At 41.0% G+C, this 18,925-nt stretch overlaps 1 protein-coding gene across 1 annotated transcript in view; it reads left to right on the top strand.

Moving 5' to 3' along the window:
• THRAP3 (thyroid hormone receptor associated protein 3) overlaps nucleotides 1-18,925 on the top strand; it is a 77,109-nt gene that overhangs the window by 30,351 nt on the left and 27,833 nt on the right. The window contains exon 2 of the mRNA XM_082654806.1: nucleotides 147-255. The gene's annotated coding sequence lies outside the window, so the exon portion shown is untranslated. The remainder of the gene's footprint in view (nucleotides 1-146; nucleotides 256-18,925) is intronic.

Genomic DNA, 18,925 nt, shown 5'->3' with positions numbered 1-18,925 from the left:
TTGGGAGAGAATCCTGTGTCCACTTGGAGTTAATTTGAGGGCTAGAGGAGAGTTTCTGCTTATAGATTCCAAGCATCTGTATTTCAAGATGCAGTCTGCAAGGTTTGGGTAGCTATTTTATCACTGCTTATTTCTTCTCATTCCAGAGTTGTATCCTGACTTTGTAAATTGGAGAAGCCAGCGCGGCACTGCCAGTATTCTTTGAGGTAGTGTCTGTTTGGGGTCTGGTGCAAGTCGAATCATTGTTCAAATAAGGTAAATGCATGGTGGTAAAAGGAACTAATAATAACTTCATTGGCTTACAGAGCCAGTCTTATGTTGTTTATCCAGAAAATTCCTTAATAGAAGTTCTGGGTTCTTATTAAGCAATATTTATCTTTCAGCTTAAAAAACTGAAATAGGCTGATAAAGTAGCCGCTCTCCTCTCTGATTCCATCCCAAGTTGTAGAATCAGCAGTTACTTTCTTATTTTAACTAACTTTTGAGTTTTTAAATAACACATGTTTATTCACTTGGACATACTGAAAAAGATCAGCCATAAACTTGACACATATACAGTCACTGTTAATAGTTCAGTGAACAGTCCCTTGTCATGCATATGTTACTCTGATATGTGTGTATATAATCAAAATTGGAGTTGTGTTTTTTGTCACTTGGTTCTTGTTAACAAGAAAAGTTTTCTCTGTTTGCATTTTTAAATGACTCATGGCATTTCATCATTGGATGTACCATATAATTTATCTAACTAGTTCCTTTTTGGTAAACATTTAGGCTTTTCTCTCATTTTTCCATGTGTTAGGTAACTGTGTGATGGACATGAATAAATTTATGCATACAGTTGATTTCCCCCCATAGTACAGTTTCTTCTCAAATCTTAAAAAACATTCTATATATTTATTTAAACCTTTTTTGTTTTACTTTTTATTAATACATGTACAAAAACCCTATACGTAGTCATGTCAGACCATCAGCTCCACAGGGCTTTTTATGAAAAACAGTCCCTCCCGCCCCTTTTTCAGTCCCTAGAAGCAATCATTTCCAACTCTTTACTGTTTCTTTTGGTATTACCTCTAAAATAATAAGCTTATTTTGCTACTTATAGATTTTTCAGTTTTGGGTATTATCTATTAACTTTCTACTTTGGATAGTGGTAGAATTCTCTGACCACCTCACATGTCCATATTTATTGTCACTCTGGTTGTAATTGAATTTTGGTTAGAGCAGTATTCACTGTTAACAGTATTAAGGTTATGTATAGCTTGTTCACAGACAAATGTCGTATGGTATGGTTAATTTTTTTTTTTCTGTACAACTTTTTGTTTTCTCTGTTGTTAATAATTATCTTTTTCTGGTCTGTTTTGTTTAGTTTCTATGTTCTTATCAGTAATTTCTTTCTAAACTCTACCCAGAAGTGTAAATTCTTCCTCAATACTTTAAGCATTTTGGTTATATTATAAATTTTATCTTAGAGATATATATATATATTTTTAAATATTTATTTATTTATTTGCACCTCGTCTTGTGGCAGGCGGGCTCCATAGTTGCGGCTTGAGGGCTCCTTTTCGTTGTGGCTCACCAGCTCCTTAGTTGTGGCATGCGAACACTTAGTAGCGGCATGCATGTGGGATCTAGTTCCCCGACTAGGGATTGAACCCAGGCCTCTTGCATTGGGAGCGCAGGGTCCTAACCACTGCACCACCAGGGAAGTCCCCTTAGAGATATTTTCTAATCTGCTTCATTCTGAACATGTGCTCTAGGCAGCTGGGATGTTGTTATCACAGCATCATCATCCTGAAGATTTTTCCTACATTTTTTTGGTTTTGTTAATGGTAAGAAGAAGGAATCTAACATTTTGTATTAAGTCATTAATCAGTTGTCCCAACTATTCACTAATAGTGTTTTTATTATTGTTGCCTTATTTCATCTTTAAATACTTAGTGATAACAAGCGTTTCTTCTCTCTCCAGACTCAGCAAGCAAAATATAATTGATATTTCCATACTTCTTATTTTTCACCATGTGGAACTATGACAGTTCTTCAAGAGACTTAAGTATTGGAAACTAGAAAACAAAGACTAGAAGGACATGTACATAGGAAGCCAGTTGCATAATTTAAAAAATAAGTATACTGGATTTTCCCCTCTAAGATCCTTTGTCTTTTAAAGCTGCTTTTGATTTTTTTGATTAATTCAGTCAGTAGACGCTTGAGTGCTTGTTACTGTGCCTGTTCTCTGTTGCTAGGGATAACCGGCAATGAGCAAGACAAACAGGACCCCCATTCTTTTTTTTTTTTTTTTTTTTTTTGCTGTACGCTGTTGTGGCCTCTCCCGTTGCGGAGCACAGGCTCTGGACGCACAGGCCCAGCCGCTCCGCGGCATATGGGATCCTCCCGGACCGGGGCACGAACCCGTGTCCCCTGCATCGGCAGGCGGACTCTCAACGACTGCGCCACCAGGGAAGCCCCAGGACCCCCATTCTTGAGGAGCTTACATTCTAGTTTGGGAAGGCAAATACGATAGTTTCATATTTCCTAAGTGTAGGAAAGAAGTTTGACTACAAGATAACAGTGAGGTGTCATTAGGTAGAATGCCAAGGAATAATACCTTTTCGAGTTAGGTGACAAGCTGAGATCTGAAGGATGAGAAAGGAGCCAACCATGCTTTAGACTGCAGAAGGGTGTTTGTTCATGTAGTGAGAACTGCAAGTATAAAGGTGCTGAGACTATAAATGCTTGTAAGTGTTCAAGGAACAGAAAGAAGGCCTTTGTGACTCCGGTAGAGTGATTGATTCGGGAGAGAGTGGTTTGAGATGATGTTGGAAAAGTAGGCAGGAGTCAGATCATTTAGAATGTTGAAATTATGGCAAGCTGGAGCTTTCATATATAAATCTGATGAATTCAGTTTTGTTCCTTTAAAAACAAACAAACAAATACAAGATGTTACAGAAAAGAATCAGACCTATTTGTCTATGTAGTTAATATTGCTGTTCCTTATGAGCCAGAGAGGGGAGTTGCACTGATCATATGTATCTGAACTGAGTTCTGGTTCAGTGTCTGGATCTATCTGCGCTTGGGGTAGTTGAGTGGTCTCTAAATTTAGATAGCTTTGAATAGTGCCTTAATGAATTCGTTTTAGATTTAGAAGCAAAAGGTTGGGTTCTTGATTTCTTTTGTAGACTCAGGTGACTGGTAAGGTCCAGAATGATAGCAGATCTTGAAATTATTTTTGGTTTCTTATGTAGAGTTGTGTGCATATTTAAGACATCTCTTTTTTTTCCCCTTATCTGGTAAAGTGTAGATATAAATGGAAAGACATCAGGTGGTTATCTCAACAGGAAAGTCTTAGTGGATGAAGACTAGAAACTGCAAAAATAAATGATGAATTTAAAAGTGACTAATATTGGATAAGGTTCAGAACTTGAGCATTTGAAAAGACATAATCATTGTTGTCCTTTAGGACAGTGCTATCCAAGAGAAGTCCAGTGTGAGTCACATGTAATTTCAAATTTCCTAGCATCCACATTAAGAAATAAAAAGAAGCAGATGAAATTTATTTTAATGTAATTTAATATATCCAACACATTCTTATTTCAACATGTAATTAATATTAAAAGTCCTTAATGAAGTATTTTACATTCTGAGTTTTGTACTAAGTCTTTGAAATCCTGTATTTTATACCTACAGCTCATCCCAGTTCAGGCCAGCCACATTTCAGGTGCATGGTAGCTACATGTGTATGGGACACTGCAGCTCTTAGGGTTCATACTTCTGAAGGAATGGATAAATAGATATGATCTAGTTATTGAAAGTTATTGAAAACCCTGCCATGTTGTGAACATCATTCAAAGCAGTGATAGTTTAACAAATAAGGAAATAAATTTAAAAACATATATTTTTCCCTCTTCTAAACCTCTGTGTGATAGACTTGTTTGGGGAAGCTCATTTCATCCCCAAAAGGCTAACGTCTATAAAAGATGTCAAACAACTTATCTCCTAAGAGAGTTGTAAACAGACTTTATGTAGAACAAACTTTATGTACAACTCCGTGTAAGCAGTGGCTTTCTGTGTATCGATGGTGGGATGAAGAGAGAACACAGTCCTAGTCCTTGGAATCTGTAAAGAATGTCCGTAAACCAGTGGATCGGAATTCCTGTTCTGGTTTCCTGAATAAGAATCTTGATAGATGGACTTTTTAAAAAGCTCTGTAGGTGATTGCAATATATACCACTGGTTCAGCCCAAGGTCTTAGTAATAATAACTTAATTAAAAAAATAGTTGTGTGATGATTGGCTGTTAAACTTAGTTTTTAAAAAGGTTTATCATAATGAGAGCTGGAAGGAAGCCATAGGTGATTAGTTAACATAGCCTGTAGTATCTTTATTAAGTCAGGAAAGCTGAGAGTTCCTCTAAAAAATGGGAAGGATATATTCCCCAATGGTAACACATTTAAAACAGTAACTAAAATTGCCGTCAGCCTACCCTAGGGATATAGGAGAGGAGCCTCTGGGGTGAATCGAAGATTATTTAAGTTGCTGTCTGTGCTGTTCATTCTATTTCTCTAATGATGAAAGGTTAATTGCATAGATGATCCTGAGCCTAATAGACACCCATTGAGCAAATTCTCAGGAGAAGATACCACAAGTTGCCTACATTGGGAATATTAGATGAGTAAGTTCTAAATGAAAGGCCCCTCAGTTTGCTGTTGATTTTTCCCTGCTACCATCCAGCAGCAAAGGGATTTATTCTACAAAGGTCAGGACCCTAGAATTTGACCTTTTTTTGCTTTTCTGCACCTCTTCAGTGCAACACATGCCAGTTTAGCTAATAAAGTTATAAAACACATTATTGTTCTGTGTAGGAAGCTATCTGATTGCTTACTAATAGCAGGAAAATAGAATCAGTGGTGAAATCTGTTTGCTCTCAGAGAAGTTCCTAAATATCTCCCTCTCACCACTCTAGGGTTGTAGCTAAACATAGCTTAAGGTGTGAAGTCACATGTTGAATGGCAGGCAGTTTACGTACACTTTTTAATTCCTGTGGTGGTCTTATGAGGTGTAGGTCATGTTTGGAAGATTGAGAGAGTAAGTATCTTGTCCAGCTAATGGGTGGAGGAGCCAAGATTTGAACCCAGTTATTTTTTTGGTGCCAAGCCACTACTCACTGCAGAACCTAGCCCAGTATTATAAAGTGACTCTCTGAGGTTCTCTTCCTTTGGGACAGGGCATTTCAGAATGATAATTTGCTTCAGCATATGCCCTCACTTACACCCACTTTTATATGCCCATCTTGAAATAACATTAAATTATGGAAAACACTAAATGAAACCTGGATTCTAGTCCTAGCTGTTTGCTTACTGTGTATTGGGATTATGGATTCTCTTTCCGCTGAGCAGGGATTTCCCAATTATCTGTCTACTTTGGTCTTCTCATAATTGTGAGATGTGGGCACCATTACCTTGTCTTTTTTTTTTGTTTAATAAACTTTTTGTTTGAGAATAAGATTTACAGAAAATTGCAAGGATTGTACAGAATTCCTGTATTAGTTTGCTAGGGCTGCCATAACAAAGTATGACAAACTGGGCGGCTTAAGCAACAGCAGTTTATCACCCCACAGATCTGAAGGCTAGAAGTACAAAAATCAAGAGGTTGGCAGGGGCTTCCCTGGTGGCACAGTGGTTAAGAATCTGCCTGCCAATGCAGGGGACACAGGTTCGAGCCCTGGTCTGGGAAGATCCCACATGTCGCGGAGCAACTAAGTCCGTGCGCCACAACTGCCAAGCCTGTGCTGTAGAGCTTGCGAGCCACAACTACTGAGCCCATGTGCCACAACTACTGAAGCCCGTGCGCCTAGAGCCCGTGCTCTGCAACAAGAGAAGCCACTGCAGTGAGAAACCCGTGCATTGCAACTAAGAGTAGCCCCCGCTCGCCACAACTAGAGGAAGCGCGCGCACAGCAACGAAGACCCAATGCAACCAAAAAAAAAAAATTTATATATATAAAAAAAAAAGAGGTTGGCAGGATTGGTTCCTTCTGAGACCTGTGAGGGAAGGGTCTCTTCCAAGGTCTCGCTCGTCGGCTTGTATTAGATGGCTGTCTTCTATTTCTCTTCATATCGTCTTCTCGCCACATATCTCTGTGTCCAGATTTCCCCTTTTATAAGGATACCAGTCATATCTGTAAAGACCCTGTCTCCAAATGAGGTCACTTTCTGAGGTGCTTGGTGTTAGGACTTCAGTATATACATTTTAGGGTTAGGGAGACACAGTTTAACCTGTAACAGTCCCTATATTCCCTATGCCCAATTTCTTCTATTATTAACATCTTACATTAGAATGGTACATTTGTCACAATTAATGAACCAGTATTGATACACTATTATTAACTAAAGTGTAAGCCCTATTTTTTTTTTTTGTAAGCCCTATTTTTAACACATAAAACTTCAATTCAGGGGGGGAATATGACTTGGAAAAGATTTCAAAATTAGTGACCTCCTTTCTGACTTTAGTACAAGCAAAAGAAACCTTCCCAAGTCACATTATGAGCCTGAAAAGATATTTTCTACCTGTAATTACAACAGGATTTTCTTGTTTTCTGCATCCAGCAGAGTACTTAGCATGGAGTAAGTATTCATTAAAATCTGATAGAATGAACAGAAACATGCTCTCGGTACTTGTTGGGCCATGATATTTTTTGCAAGAGTATACTCAACAATAATCTTACCAAAGTAAAGTACAGAGATTGTGAAACCTGCTTTAATGAGAAAGCAAAACTATTTAAAAAATTGTGAAATGATTGTGTATTTACCTTTCCAGTAACCAGCGCTTGGTGCGAAGTCCTATTTATGTTTATGAAGCCCAGTCTACTAAGCTGAAACTTTGTTTGTTTGTTTGTTTGGCTGTGCCAGGTCTTCGTTGCGGCACACGGGATCTTTCTTTTTTTAGTTGTGGCATGTGAACTTTTAGTTGCGGCATGTGGGATCTAGTTCCCTAACTAGGGATTGAACCCAGGCCCCCTGCGTTGGGAGTGTGGAGTCTTAGCCACTGAACAACCAGGGAAGTCCCCTGAAACTTTAGAAGTTAAGTTGTATGTTCGGTATTAACCACCTTTAACAAATGAATAAACTGAAATCTACAAAGACTGTTACTTCCTTAAAGTCCCCCAGAATGCCTTTCTTATTCCAAGTCACTTCCTTTTGCTATTAGATAAACCATATATTTAAAACACGGTGCAGGCAGATGAAGTTGAGTTTACCACCTTCTAGGAGGTATACTTATAATAGAAGAGATAGGTGTGTAAATTTGCTTGCATATATTTTCTTTTACTAGCTTTTTTCAGACTGGTGGCTTGAGACCTAAGTTTATTACTTGTGTGTATTTTTCAGAATTTTCCAGCATTGATTGATTAAATTATGTTGCTTTCTGTGACTATTACATAATATCCCAGCTATCTTAAGATTTTCATATGTTTTTATTTCTGATTGGGGGAGAAACAGCAGTTTGATGGAAAGAATGAATAAAGGGGTTTCCCAGCAAAGGTTTGTCATTTTGATCTTAAATTATTCAATCTTTTCTCTGGTGTTTTTTACAAAAAACAAAACACAAAGAGAAACATTTATGAAACTCTTGTTCCTTTGTGGAAATCAGGCCTGAAATAATTAGTGGCATGCTGTATTCTGTGCCATATGGAAAATAGCTATCTCACTGAATTTTTCCTGCCTTTCCAAGTTACTGAGAAGTAGTGGTCCTGTTCCTTTAAAAAATGAAAGATGGAAGGGGTGGAGTTTGCCATGTCTTTGGGACAGAGAAACTATTCAGTCTCCGAAGAGCCGGAAGGAAATGTGACCTCTTGCTGGAGGTGGAGGTGATGGAAAGAAGCTAGCGGCAGTGTCCCTCAGCCTGACGGAGTCTGTTGCAGAGCCCTGACTTGCTCTGGAAACTCTTTTTTCCCAAGTGAGGTTGGTGCTGCCTGAATTTGGTGTAGGTGAACTGCCCCCATGCAAGTGATAGTTTAAGTACAGTCAGCAGGTAAGTCATCAAGTCCCTGGTCAGCTATTTTCAGGCAGATGCACTGGTTTTTATAAAGCGGTAGAATATGTTATGAATCTTAAATGATTTCTTCTACAGTAAATTTCAGAATTGATAGGATGGAAGTGGAGGGATGATTCTTTTTTAAAAGCAAAAAAATTTTTTTTAAAAATAAATTTATTTTTGGCTGTGTCAGGTCTTCATTGCTGTGCACGGGCTTTCTTTAGTTGTGGCGAGCAGAGGCTACTCTTCATTGTGCGCAGGCTTCTCATTGCTGTGGTTTCTCTTGTTGTGGAGCACGGGCTCTAGGCACGCGGGCTTCGGCAGTTGTGGCACGCAGGCTCAGTAGTTGTGGTTTGCGGGCTCTAGAGCACAGGCTTAGTAGTTGTGGTGCACTTAGTTGCTCCGGCATGTGGGATCTTCCCCAGACCAGGACTTGAACCCGTGTCCTCTGCATTGGCAGGCAAATTGTTAACCGCTGCGCTACCAGGGAAGCCCTAAAAGCAAAGAGTTTAACCCTCGGGCTTCCCTGGTGGCGCAGTGGTTGAGAGTCCGCCTGCCGATGCAGGGGACATGGGTTCGTGCCCCGGTCTGGGAAGATCCCACATGCCGCGGAGCGGCTAGGCCCGTGAGCCATGGCTGCTGAGTCTGCGCGTCCGGAGCCTGTGCTCCGCAATGGGAGAGGCCTACGTACCGCAAAAAAAAAAAAAAAAAGTTTAACCCTCACCACTTAATTCCATTTTTAGGACATGGCTGAAGTAAGGATGAGGAATCTCCTTCTGTTTGTGTAAACGCTTTAAGTTTTTTTTGCCATTGGTAGAGCTGTTCCAAATCCTCATTTTATTGACGAAAAATAGGCACAGAGAGGTTAAAAACACCTTCAAATAAGGGGTTTTGCGTTTATTAGGAGCATAAGTTTAGTTTTGGTAAATTTCTCTCATTTAAGGTGCCCATTATTTATTTACTTATTTTTAGCTTTTCATTGCTCACCAGTGGCAATGAAGAAGATCACCTCTGCCCTGATCAGAGGTCCTGATAGGAGAGGGAAGAAAGCAGTTTGCAACAGCCAAACAGGAGGCTAGAATGACATCTGTTATTTATTAGTTGATGACTGGTGCTTGGGCTCTAAAGGAGGGAAGTCAAGAAGACTCTCTCTGAGGTAGGATGGGCACCCTGCTGGTTAGACAGGAGCCCACAGTCCCCACGCCCACCCACAGAATACGGGTATCTGGTGGCTTTTGGAAAAGAACTGTCAGAACAGGTCTGTTTCGCATTTGGGAGCCCAAAGCATCCAACATAAGTAGCAATACTGTTAGAAAGGAATTACTTATTTTCCTCAAGTTTGAAGTGATGGCAAAGAGTCCTCATTTTTTCCTGTTTTTGCTGTGCAGTTTATTATGAATTTTCTAAGAGACAAATAACACAGTGCTCCTGTTTGCTGTCCAGAGAAATCAGGGCTGGCAAAGGAAGGACAGAGATTGACTTTTGGAGGACTTGGAATTGAACCTTTGTGGATAAGAGCTGGCTTATCCATCTGGCCAGTACTTCCCACACTGGCAGTATTCTTGACTTAGGGGGAAAAAGCTCTTTTATTATTATAAATTATCCATGTGTATTTTTATGTGAGGCTTGCCATTCCTTAATTGATGTACTTTTAAACTATTGGGTTGGCCAAAAAGTTCGTTCGGTTTTAAGTACACTCTTCATTTTCACCACCAACTTTATCGAAGTTTATTCATTAACTGAACGAATTTTTTGGCCAACCCAATAAATGCTTCAGAGGTTACCCTCAGGGAAGCTTCTTAATACTCACTTAGAAAACACTTAGAAAAATTATCTGTGTCAGTGGATAACTAACATGAGTTAGTTTTTTTTACGTAGTGAAAACAGTACACAAGAGTTGGGCCTTTTGTTGCTGTAGTTACTTGACACAAGAACTGAGGCCAAATACTGTTTCTCTGAGGGTGTGGGCTTTATTGGCTTCCCTTCACTCTCCAGTTTTTGAACGCAGGGGTCCCTGTGCTGAATTGTTTCTGTGAAGTTTTTGGAGCTGGTTCCTCTGAATTCTTTCCAGCCTGACAACAACCAATAGGAAGAACAATTGAGAATTTGTTTTGTAAACACGTCCATTATTAGCATAAGTTAACTAAAATATATGCTGTCATTAATAAAAAGGTTATTTTCAGGGAAATTGATAGTAAGGCTAGGATAAAAGCACACTGGTAAACAAATTCCAGTGTCAGATAATCCCCCAAATGCCAAGCAAACGGTTGCAGTGAGCTCTGAATTTCCACAGTGGCTTCCGGACTCCACAGAGGTAGAAGCTTTAGCTTTTTTTGCTTGCTAACCCCAGAATATAGTTTATAAATGTGTATTTTCTTCCCTCTCTTAATAATTTCTCAGTTGTTATGAAGTAGTCACACTTCTAAAAACAAGTTGCTGAAACAACACACAGTGGGAATGGTATTTTGGACTACTCATGTCCTGTAATTAGGAGGTGGTTTAAGATTGCACTTTGGAATTTACTTTAAATGTGTTTGAACTGAAATCAGTCATTGTTATTTGCTGGTAAATGATTCTCCTTTTAGACTTATTTGCAGAGCACACATGGAGAAGCATGTAGAGGTGAGCCTTTTGGGTCCCCTCATTGCATGTCTGGATTTTTTTTTTTTTTTTTTTTTCCCACCGCTCAGCTTGCGGCATCTCAGTTCCCTGACCAGGGATTGAACCCAGTCCTCCGCAGTGAAAGTGCCAAATCCTCACTGCTAGACCACCAGGGAACTCCTGCACGTCTGGATTTTTTAATGGAAGGATTCTCTAATTTTTTTTTATGGAAAAGGTATGGGGAAATTGCTGCAGAGACTGGCTATATCCACCCAGACTTATTAGAATTTTGACCATGAACTGAGCCCACCTGCAAAGAGCTGATAATTTTTTAAGCTGGAAGACGGATGTACTTGGGTTCCTTACACTGTTCTTTTCTACTTTTGTCTATGTTTGAATCAATGCCTCCATAATAAAAACACTAAAAAAAAAAATAGAGCCCAGCTGGCTATAAGGCTGGCCTTTCTTAACCTTCTTTAAAGTCATAAAAGAGGGGAAAAATTCCGTTGTAATAAAGTTTTCCTGAAATGGACTTTGAATAAAGTACAGTTTTATTTATTTAGGGTCTTGTGGAAATTACTAGGCTAGATTTTTTAAATATCTTAGAAGAAAGTAGGTAGATGTTTGATTCCCCATTAAAAGAATTAACACCATTAATGCTATGAATGTCAACAACTTTGTAAAAGACTGTTAGGGGGAAGTCACCTGTAAACTCACTAGCTGAAAATATTTATATGTGAAGTAAGAAGCACATGCTCTTATCCTGTCTGCCCCATTTCATGTCTTTCCCTTCTCCTTCCCCCTTCCTCTTCATGTCTTCCTTTCTGCTCCACAGAGGTAACCACTATTAATAGTTTGCTGCATGTGCTTATGTAGATATGTCTTTTTCTTTTTTGCGGTATGTGGACCTCTCACTGATGTGGCCTCTCCCGTTGCGGAGCACAAGCTCCGGACGCGCAGGCTCAGCGGCCATGGCTTCACGGGCCCAGCCACTCCATGGCATGTGGGATCTTCCCGGACTGGGGCACGAACCCGTGTCCCCTGCAACGGCAGGCGGACTCTCAACCATTGTGCCACCAGGGAAGCCCAGATATGTTTTATATGTACATCTGTACCTACATATTACTCATTTTAAAAACAAGTTCTACCAAATTACATAGAATACAATGTTCAAAGTTTAAGAATTTTAGTGCTAAACTCCAGAATAGCTGTGGTTTTATAACATAGGCAAGGGCAAAACTTTTATTATATCCTTAAGTTGTTTAAGCAATAAAATTGCCATTCTCCCCAAAGGACCTTCCTCTCCTTTAAGGAGGGTGCTCAGCGCACATGTGGGTATTTGCCTCTGTGAATTTTAAGACCTCAGAAATTAGTGTTATATTTATGGATTTACTTAATAGTTTAAGAGAGCTGCTTAATAGAGTAACTGTTAGGAGGGGGTCTCTGATTTGATTTCTTCAGGGATGTTGAGGGGCGGGGGTGAAGTCTTCGAAAAGTGTTTCCCTAGAGATACCTACAGCTGCTCTTGATTCTGTTTCCCTTTTCCTCCCTCTTTTGCTCAGGAGAGGATAATCTCCAGAGGAAAGCATAAAATAGTAAACGTGTTTCATATTTCACCTGAGTTCTGCTTTCCTGCCCCTAACTATCTAGAGGCACACAGAGCACACAGTCAGGCCCCTCCTTTGCCTACAGCCCTTTATGAATGGTGAATTTCTTTCTTGGCTGATTTTTGGATCTGTCTCTTCTTCTTTTTTTTTTTTTTTTTTTTTTTTTGCGGTACACGGGCCTGTCACTGCTGTGGCCTCTCCCATTGTGGAGCACAGGCTCCGGACATGCAGGCCCAGCGGCCATGGCTCACAGGCCCAGCCGCTCTGCGGCATATGGGATCTTCCCGGACCGGGGCACGAACCCATGTCCCCTGCATCGGCAGGCGGACTCTCAACCACTGCGCCACCAGGGAAGCCCTGTCTCTTCTTTATTTCAGTCATTATGTTCACCAAGAATTTTCTGCTTCTTGCCTTCAGTGACTCTTGAGAGCAGGGCTGTCTTGACTGGACTTGCTGGCGGTGGAGTTTCACTCTAACCTGGCACTGCTAAATGAAGTGTGTCTCCCTAACATTGAGATCAGTTTGGCCTTCTCTGCCTTTGAGGAAAATGTACGAGGAATACGAATGAGCTCAACTTTTAGTTTAGCTGTAGTGATTAGGACTGTGATACGTACTTAATTTTATTCTTGGATTGTATTGTTAATATCTGGTGAACTAATCTTTTATTATTTCTGCTTGTGTGATGAAGAGAAAGTGTGAAAGAGCCTGTTCATTAGCACATACCAAGTGTCCATTCTGTGGCTAAGCACTGTGCATAAAATGGAGAACAAATCAGACGTGATCTCTTACCAGGCAATTTTGTCGCTTCCTGGGTTTGGTATCCTGAATTGTTAAATTTATTTGGTTAGCACTCTTGTGTTACCCAACAGTTACCAAATATAGTGCCATCTGATCTGGAAAAGTATGCTGTCCTCTTGGCAGAGCAGAGACAACAGTCCTGGGGCCTGGGCAAGGGACAGGGAGTGCAGGCCTACATGGGGTCAGTCCTCAGAGACTCTTCCTCTTCTATTAAGGTTATGTTAGGGATCCATAAACAGGGAAAAGACCAATTTTAAGACCTATTTTAAAAACAGGTGTTAAATGGTAACTGTTGAAAATCAAATAATGTAATACAGTAGAATAAAGGACCAAAGCTACTTGATCATCTCAATAAATACAGTAAAAAAAAAAATCCAACATATTTTCATAATAAAAATATTAAACCAACTAGGAATAGAAGAGAACTTCTTCAGTCTGATATTAAACATCTGTGAAAAACCTACAGGTATCATTGTACTTAAAGGTGGAAGGAAGACTGAATGTTTTCACCCTAAGTTCAGGGACAAGAGAAGAATGTTCACTTCTGTCATTTCTATTCAGCATTGTACCAGATGTTCTAGCCAGGGCAGTTAGGCAAGAAAATGAAATAAAAGCCATCTAACTTGGCAAGGAAGAAGTAAAACTATCTTTTTGGCAGGTGATATGATCTTATGTAGAAAATCTTAAGGAATCCACTGAAAACTATTAGAACTATTAAATGAATTCAGTAATGTTACAGGATACAAGATGAATATACAAGAATGAATTGTATTTCTCTGGGACTTCCTCGTGGTGCAGTGGTTAAGAATCGCCTGCCAATGCAGGGGACACGGGCTCAATCCCTGGTCCGGGAAGATTCCCACATGCTGTGGAGCAACTAAGCCCGTGCACCACAACTACTGAGCCCATGTGCCACAACTACTGAAGCTTGTGTGCCCTGGAGCCTGTGTGCCACAACTACTGAACCCGAGTGCTACACCTACTGAAGCCTGTGCGCCTAGGGCCCATGCTCTGCAACAAGAGAAGCTCCTGCTTGCCGCAACTAGAGAAAGCCTGCGTGCAGCAACAGAGACCCGACGCAGCCAAAAATAAATAAAATTATTTTAAAGAAAGAATGAACTGTATTTCTATACACCAGCAGTGAGCAATCAAAATGACATAGAAAAACAGTTCATTTCCAGTAGCATCAAAAAGAGCAAAATACTTAGGAATGAATTTAACAAAATGAGCACAAAATTTGTACTCTGAAAACTACAAAACACTGTGGAAAGACGTCCCATGTTCATGGGTTGGAAGACTTAATGTTAAGATGGCAGTTTTCTCCAAATTGATCTACAGATTCAACACAATTTTTGTCAAAATCCCAGCTGGCTTTTTTGCAGAAATTGATGTGCTGAATCTAAAATTCATATGAGGGACTTCCCTGGTGGCGCAGTGGTTAATAAGAGTCCTCCTGCCAATGCAGGGGACATGGGTTCGAGCCCTGGTCCAGGAGGATCCCACATGCCGCGGAGCAACTAAGCCTGTGTGCCACAACTACTGAGCCTGCGCTCTAGAGCCTGCAAGCCACAACTACTGAGCCCTTGTGCCACAGCTACTGAAGCCCGTGCGCCTAGAGCCCGTGCTGCGCAACAAGAGAAGCCACCGCAATGAGAAGCCCGCGCACCGCAACAAAGAGTAGCCCCTGCTCACCGCCACTAGAGAAAGCCCGCGTGCAGCAACGAAGACCCAGTGCAACCATAAATAAATAATTAATTAAAAAAATAAAATTCATATGAAAATGTAGGGGACTCAGAATAGCCAAAATTGTCTTTGAGCAGGAGGAAGTTGAAAAACCTACACTTTCTGATTTCAGAATGTACTACAAGGCTACAGTAATCAAACTGTGGTTTTGGCATAAGCATAGACATACAGATCAATGGAATAAAATTGAGAATACAGAAATAAACCCTCACGTTTATGGTCAGTTGATTTTTTTTTTTTTGACCAAGATGCCAAGACATTTCAGTAGGATAAGACTAGTCTTTTCAACAGATGGTACTAGGACATCTGGATATCCACATGCAAAAGAATGGAGTTGGACCCTTACCTCGCACTATAACATAAAATTTAAATCAAAATGGATCATGGACCTAAATGCAAGAACTAAAACTATAAAATTCTTAGAAGAAAACCTAGGAATAAATCTTCGTGACCGTGGGCAAACCCTTCTTAGATATGACAGCAAAAGCACAAGGAACAAAAGAATAAGATAAATCAGACTTTATAAAAAAAACTAACAAAATCCCTTTTCTTTAAAGGTCAGAGTCAAGAAAATGGAAGAACAACCTACAAATTGGGAGAAACTTCTTGCAAAGTATATGTCTAATAAGGGATCTATATCCATAATTTAGAAAGCCTTACGACTCAAAAAGACAAATAATTCAACTTAAAAATGGACAAAGGATCTGAATTGATATTTCTCTAAGATACACAAATAGCCAATAAACATATGAAAAGATTGTCAACACGGTTAGTCATTAGGGAATTACAAATCAAAACCATAATGAGGGACTTCCGTGGTGGTCCAGTGGTTAAGACCCTGCGCTCCCAGTGCAGGGGGCCCAGGTTCCATCCCTGGTCAGGGAGCTAGATCCTGCATGCTGCAACTAACAGCCCTTGTGCCGCAACTAAGACCTGGCGCAGCCAAATAAATATTAAACAAAAAACCATAGGGCTTCCCTGGTGGCGCAGTGGTGGAGAGTCCGCCTGCCGATGCAGGGGACACGTTAGTGTCCCGGTCCGGGAAGATCCCACATGCCGCGGAGCGGCTAGGCCTGTGAGCCATGGTTGCTGAGCCTGCGCATCCGGAGCCTGTGCTCCGCAACGGGAGAGACCACAACAGTGAGAGGCCCGCGTACCACAAAAAAACAAAAAAAAACACCGTAATGAGATACCACTTCACACACACTAGGAGGGCTATAATAAAAAAGACAATAATAAAGTGTTGGAGATGTAGAGAAATTGGAACCCTCTTACACTGCTGGTGGGAAAGTAAAATGGTGTAGCTGCTTTGGAATATAGTCTGGCAGTACCCTACAAAGTTAAGCATAGAATTACCATGTGACTGAGCAATACCACTCCTAGGTATGTACCCAAGAGAAATAAGAATAAATAAAGTAAATAAATATTATTTTAAAAAGAAGGTGATCTACTGTTATTATTTAAAAGAAAACAAAAGAACTTCCCAGCCAAGCTGTAACAGTTTTCAAAGAAACATTCAGCCTTGCGTTGTCCTGGTGGAAGATTATGCGTTTTCTTTTGACTAATTCTGGATGTTTTTTGTTGAGTGCTGCTTTCAGTTGGTCTAATTGGGAGCAGTACTTGTTGGAATTAATCATTTAGTTTTCTGGGACTTCCCTGGCGGTCCAGTGGTTAAGACTCCACCCTTCCAATGCAAGGGGCACGGGTTCAGTTCCTGGTCGGGGAACTAAGATCCCACGTGCCATGAGGTGCAGCCAAAAAAAGTATTTATTTTATTTTTAAATTTTTGGCTGCATCGGGTCTTTTGTTGCGGTGCACGGGCTTCTCTCTGGTTCTGGTGCGGGCTCAAGTAGTTGTGGCACGTGGGCTCACTTGCCCCACGGCATGTGGGATCTTAGATCACTGACCAGGGATCGAACCCATATACCCTGCATTGGAAGGCAGATTCTTTACCACTGAACCACCAGGGAAGTCCTCAAAAAAGTGTTTAAAACAAAAATCGTTTGGTGTTCCAGAAGGAGCTCATAATAGAGGATTCCCTTCCAATCCCACCATATACACAACATCACCTTCTTTGGATGAAGACTGGCCTTTGGTGTGGTTGGTGGTAGTTCATTTCGCTTGCCCCACAGTCTCTTCCATTCCACATTATTGTACAGTATCCACTTTTCATCGCCCGTCATAATTTGTTTTAAAAATGGAATCTTTTCGTTATGTTTAAGTAGAGAATTGCATGAGGAAATATGGTTAAGAAGGTTTTTTTCGCTTAACTTACGTGGAACCCAAACATCAAAGCGATTAACGTAACCAAGCCGGTGCAGATGATTTTCAGCACTTGATTTGGATATTTTGAGTATGTCGGCTATCTCCCTCGTGGTATAACGTTGATTGTTCTCAGTTAATGTCTCGATTTGATTGCTTTCCACTTCAGCTGGTCTACCCAACTGGAGCATCGTCCAGCAGGAAATCTCCAGCACAAAACTTCGCAAACCACTTTTGACATGTTCGATCAGTCACAGCACCCTTTCCATACACTGTGCAAATCTTTTTTGCGTTTCAGTTATGTTTTTACCTTTCTTGAAATAATAAAGCATAAGATGCTGAAAATATTGCTTTTTTTCTTCCATCTTCAATATTAAAATGGCTACACAAAAGTTCACCAATTTTGATAATTTTTTTTTTTAATGCACACTGATATGACAGCTGTCACATGCAGTCTAACAGGATTGTCCTGAATGAAGTTAAAGACAACTACGTGGGGCTTTCCTGGTGGCGCGGTGGTTGAGAGTCTGCCTGCCGATGCAGGGGACACGGGTTCGTGCCCCGGTCTGGGAGGATCCCACATGCCGCGGAGCGGCTGGGCCCGTGGGCCATGGCCACTGGGCCTGTGCGTCCGGAGCCTGTGCTCCGCAACAGGAGAGGCCGCAATAGTGAGAGGCCCGCGTAACGCAAAAAAAAGACAACTACGTGCTACTAGAGCCATCTTTCGGAAAAAAACGAACGAACTTTTTGGCTAACCCAATAGAAGGATCTTTGATGAACGTATTCTAAAATACAGAGCAAGAGAAGCTAGACATTCTTTTTTTTCTTTTTTTTTGCGGGGGGTACGCGGGCCTCTCACTGTTGTGGCCTCTCTGTTGCGGAGCACAGGCTCCGGACGCGCAGGCTCAGCGGCCATGGCTCACGGGCCTAGCCGCTCCGTGGCATGTGGGATCTTCCCGGACCGGGGCACAAACCCGTGTCCCCTGCAGGTGGACTCTCAACCACTGCACCACCAGGGAAGCCCGGGCTAGACATTCTTAAATAGTAAGTCCATCAAATCAGGGTAGCTGAGTTGTCCTCCTTGAAGAAATGATGAGTCCTGGTTTTTCAGGATAGTCCCAATTTATTGATAAAGTCCTGTTCCCCATTGTCAAGCCAAATATCCTGGAAACCTTAAATTGCTAGATACAAATGTCACACCCCCAACCCCTAGCCTGTCTCAGCCAGAGCAGGGCAGTAGTCTTTTATTGGACTATATACACTGTATGTTAACTTTTATTTTATTTTATTTTCATTATTATTATTTTTTTTTGCGTTATGCGGGCCTCTCACTGTTGTGGCCTCTCCCGTTGCGGAGCACAGGCTCCAGACGTGCAGGCTCAGCAGCCATGGCTCACGGGCCCAGCCACTCCGCGGCATGTGGGATCCTCCCAGACCGGGGCACGAACCCGTGTCCCCTGCATCGGCAGGCGGACTCGCAACCACTGTGCCACCAGGGAAGCCCTATGTTAACTTTTAGATTTGAACTCTCTGGTCCCCCTACTTCTAGGTGGATATTTTTTCTTTAAGTAATTGTTTCGGGGAATTCTTTGGTGGTCCAGTGGTTAGGACTCCATGCTTTCACTGCCGAGGGCCCGGATTCAGTCCCTGGTCAGGGAACTAAGGTCCCACGAGCTGCGAGGTATGGCCTAAATAAATAAATATATGTATGTATGTATGTTACAGTCATTAAATCATAGCCTTTTTTTCCTCTGAACTACAAGAAGACGCAAATTCCCATGCTTCATTTTCCCCGTCAGTATTCATTCATTACTAAAATTTGTGTGTTTATAAAATCATGTCATAGATGTTATACATTTCAGTATGTCAGTGTATCTTATGGAATTTTACA

This window comes from Grampus griseus, assembly GCF_964374135.1.
Source record: "Grampus griseus genome assembly, chromosome: 1".
NCBI lineage: Eukaryota > Metazoa > Chordata > Mammalia > Artiodactyla > Delphinidae > Grampus > Grampus griseus.
The sequence above is the reverse complement of the archived record's forward strand: the minus strand, read 5'-3'. Positions and strand labels throughout refer to the sequence as shown.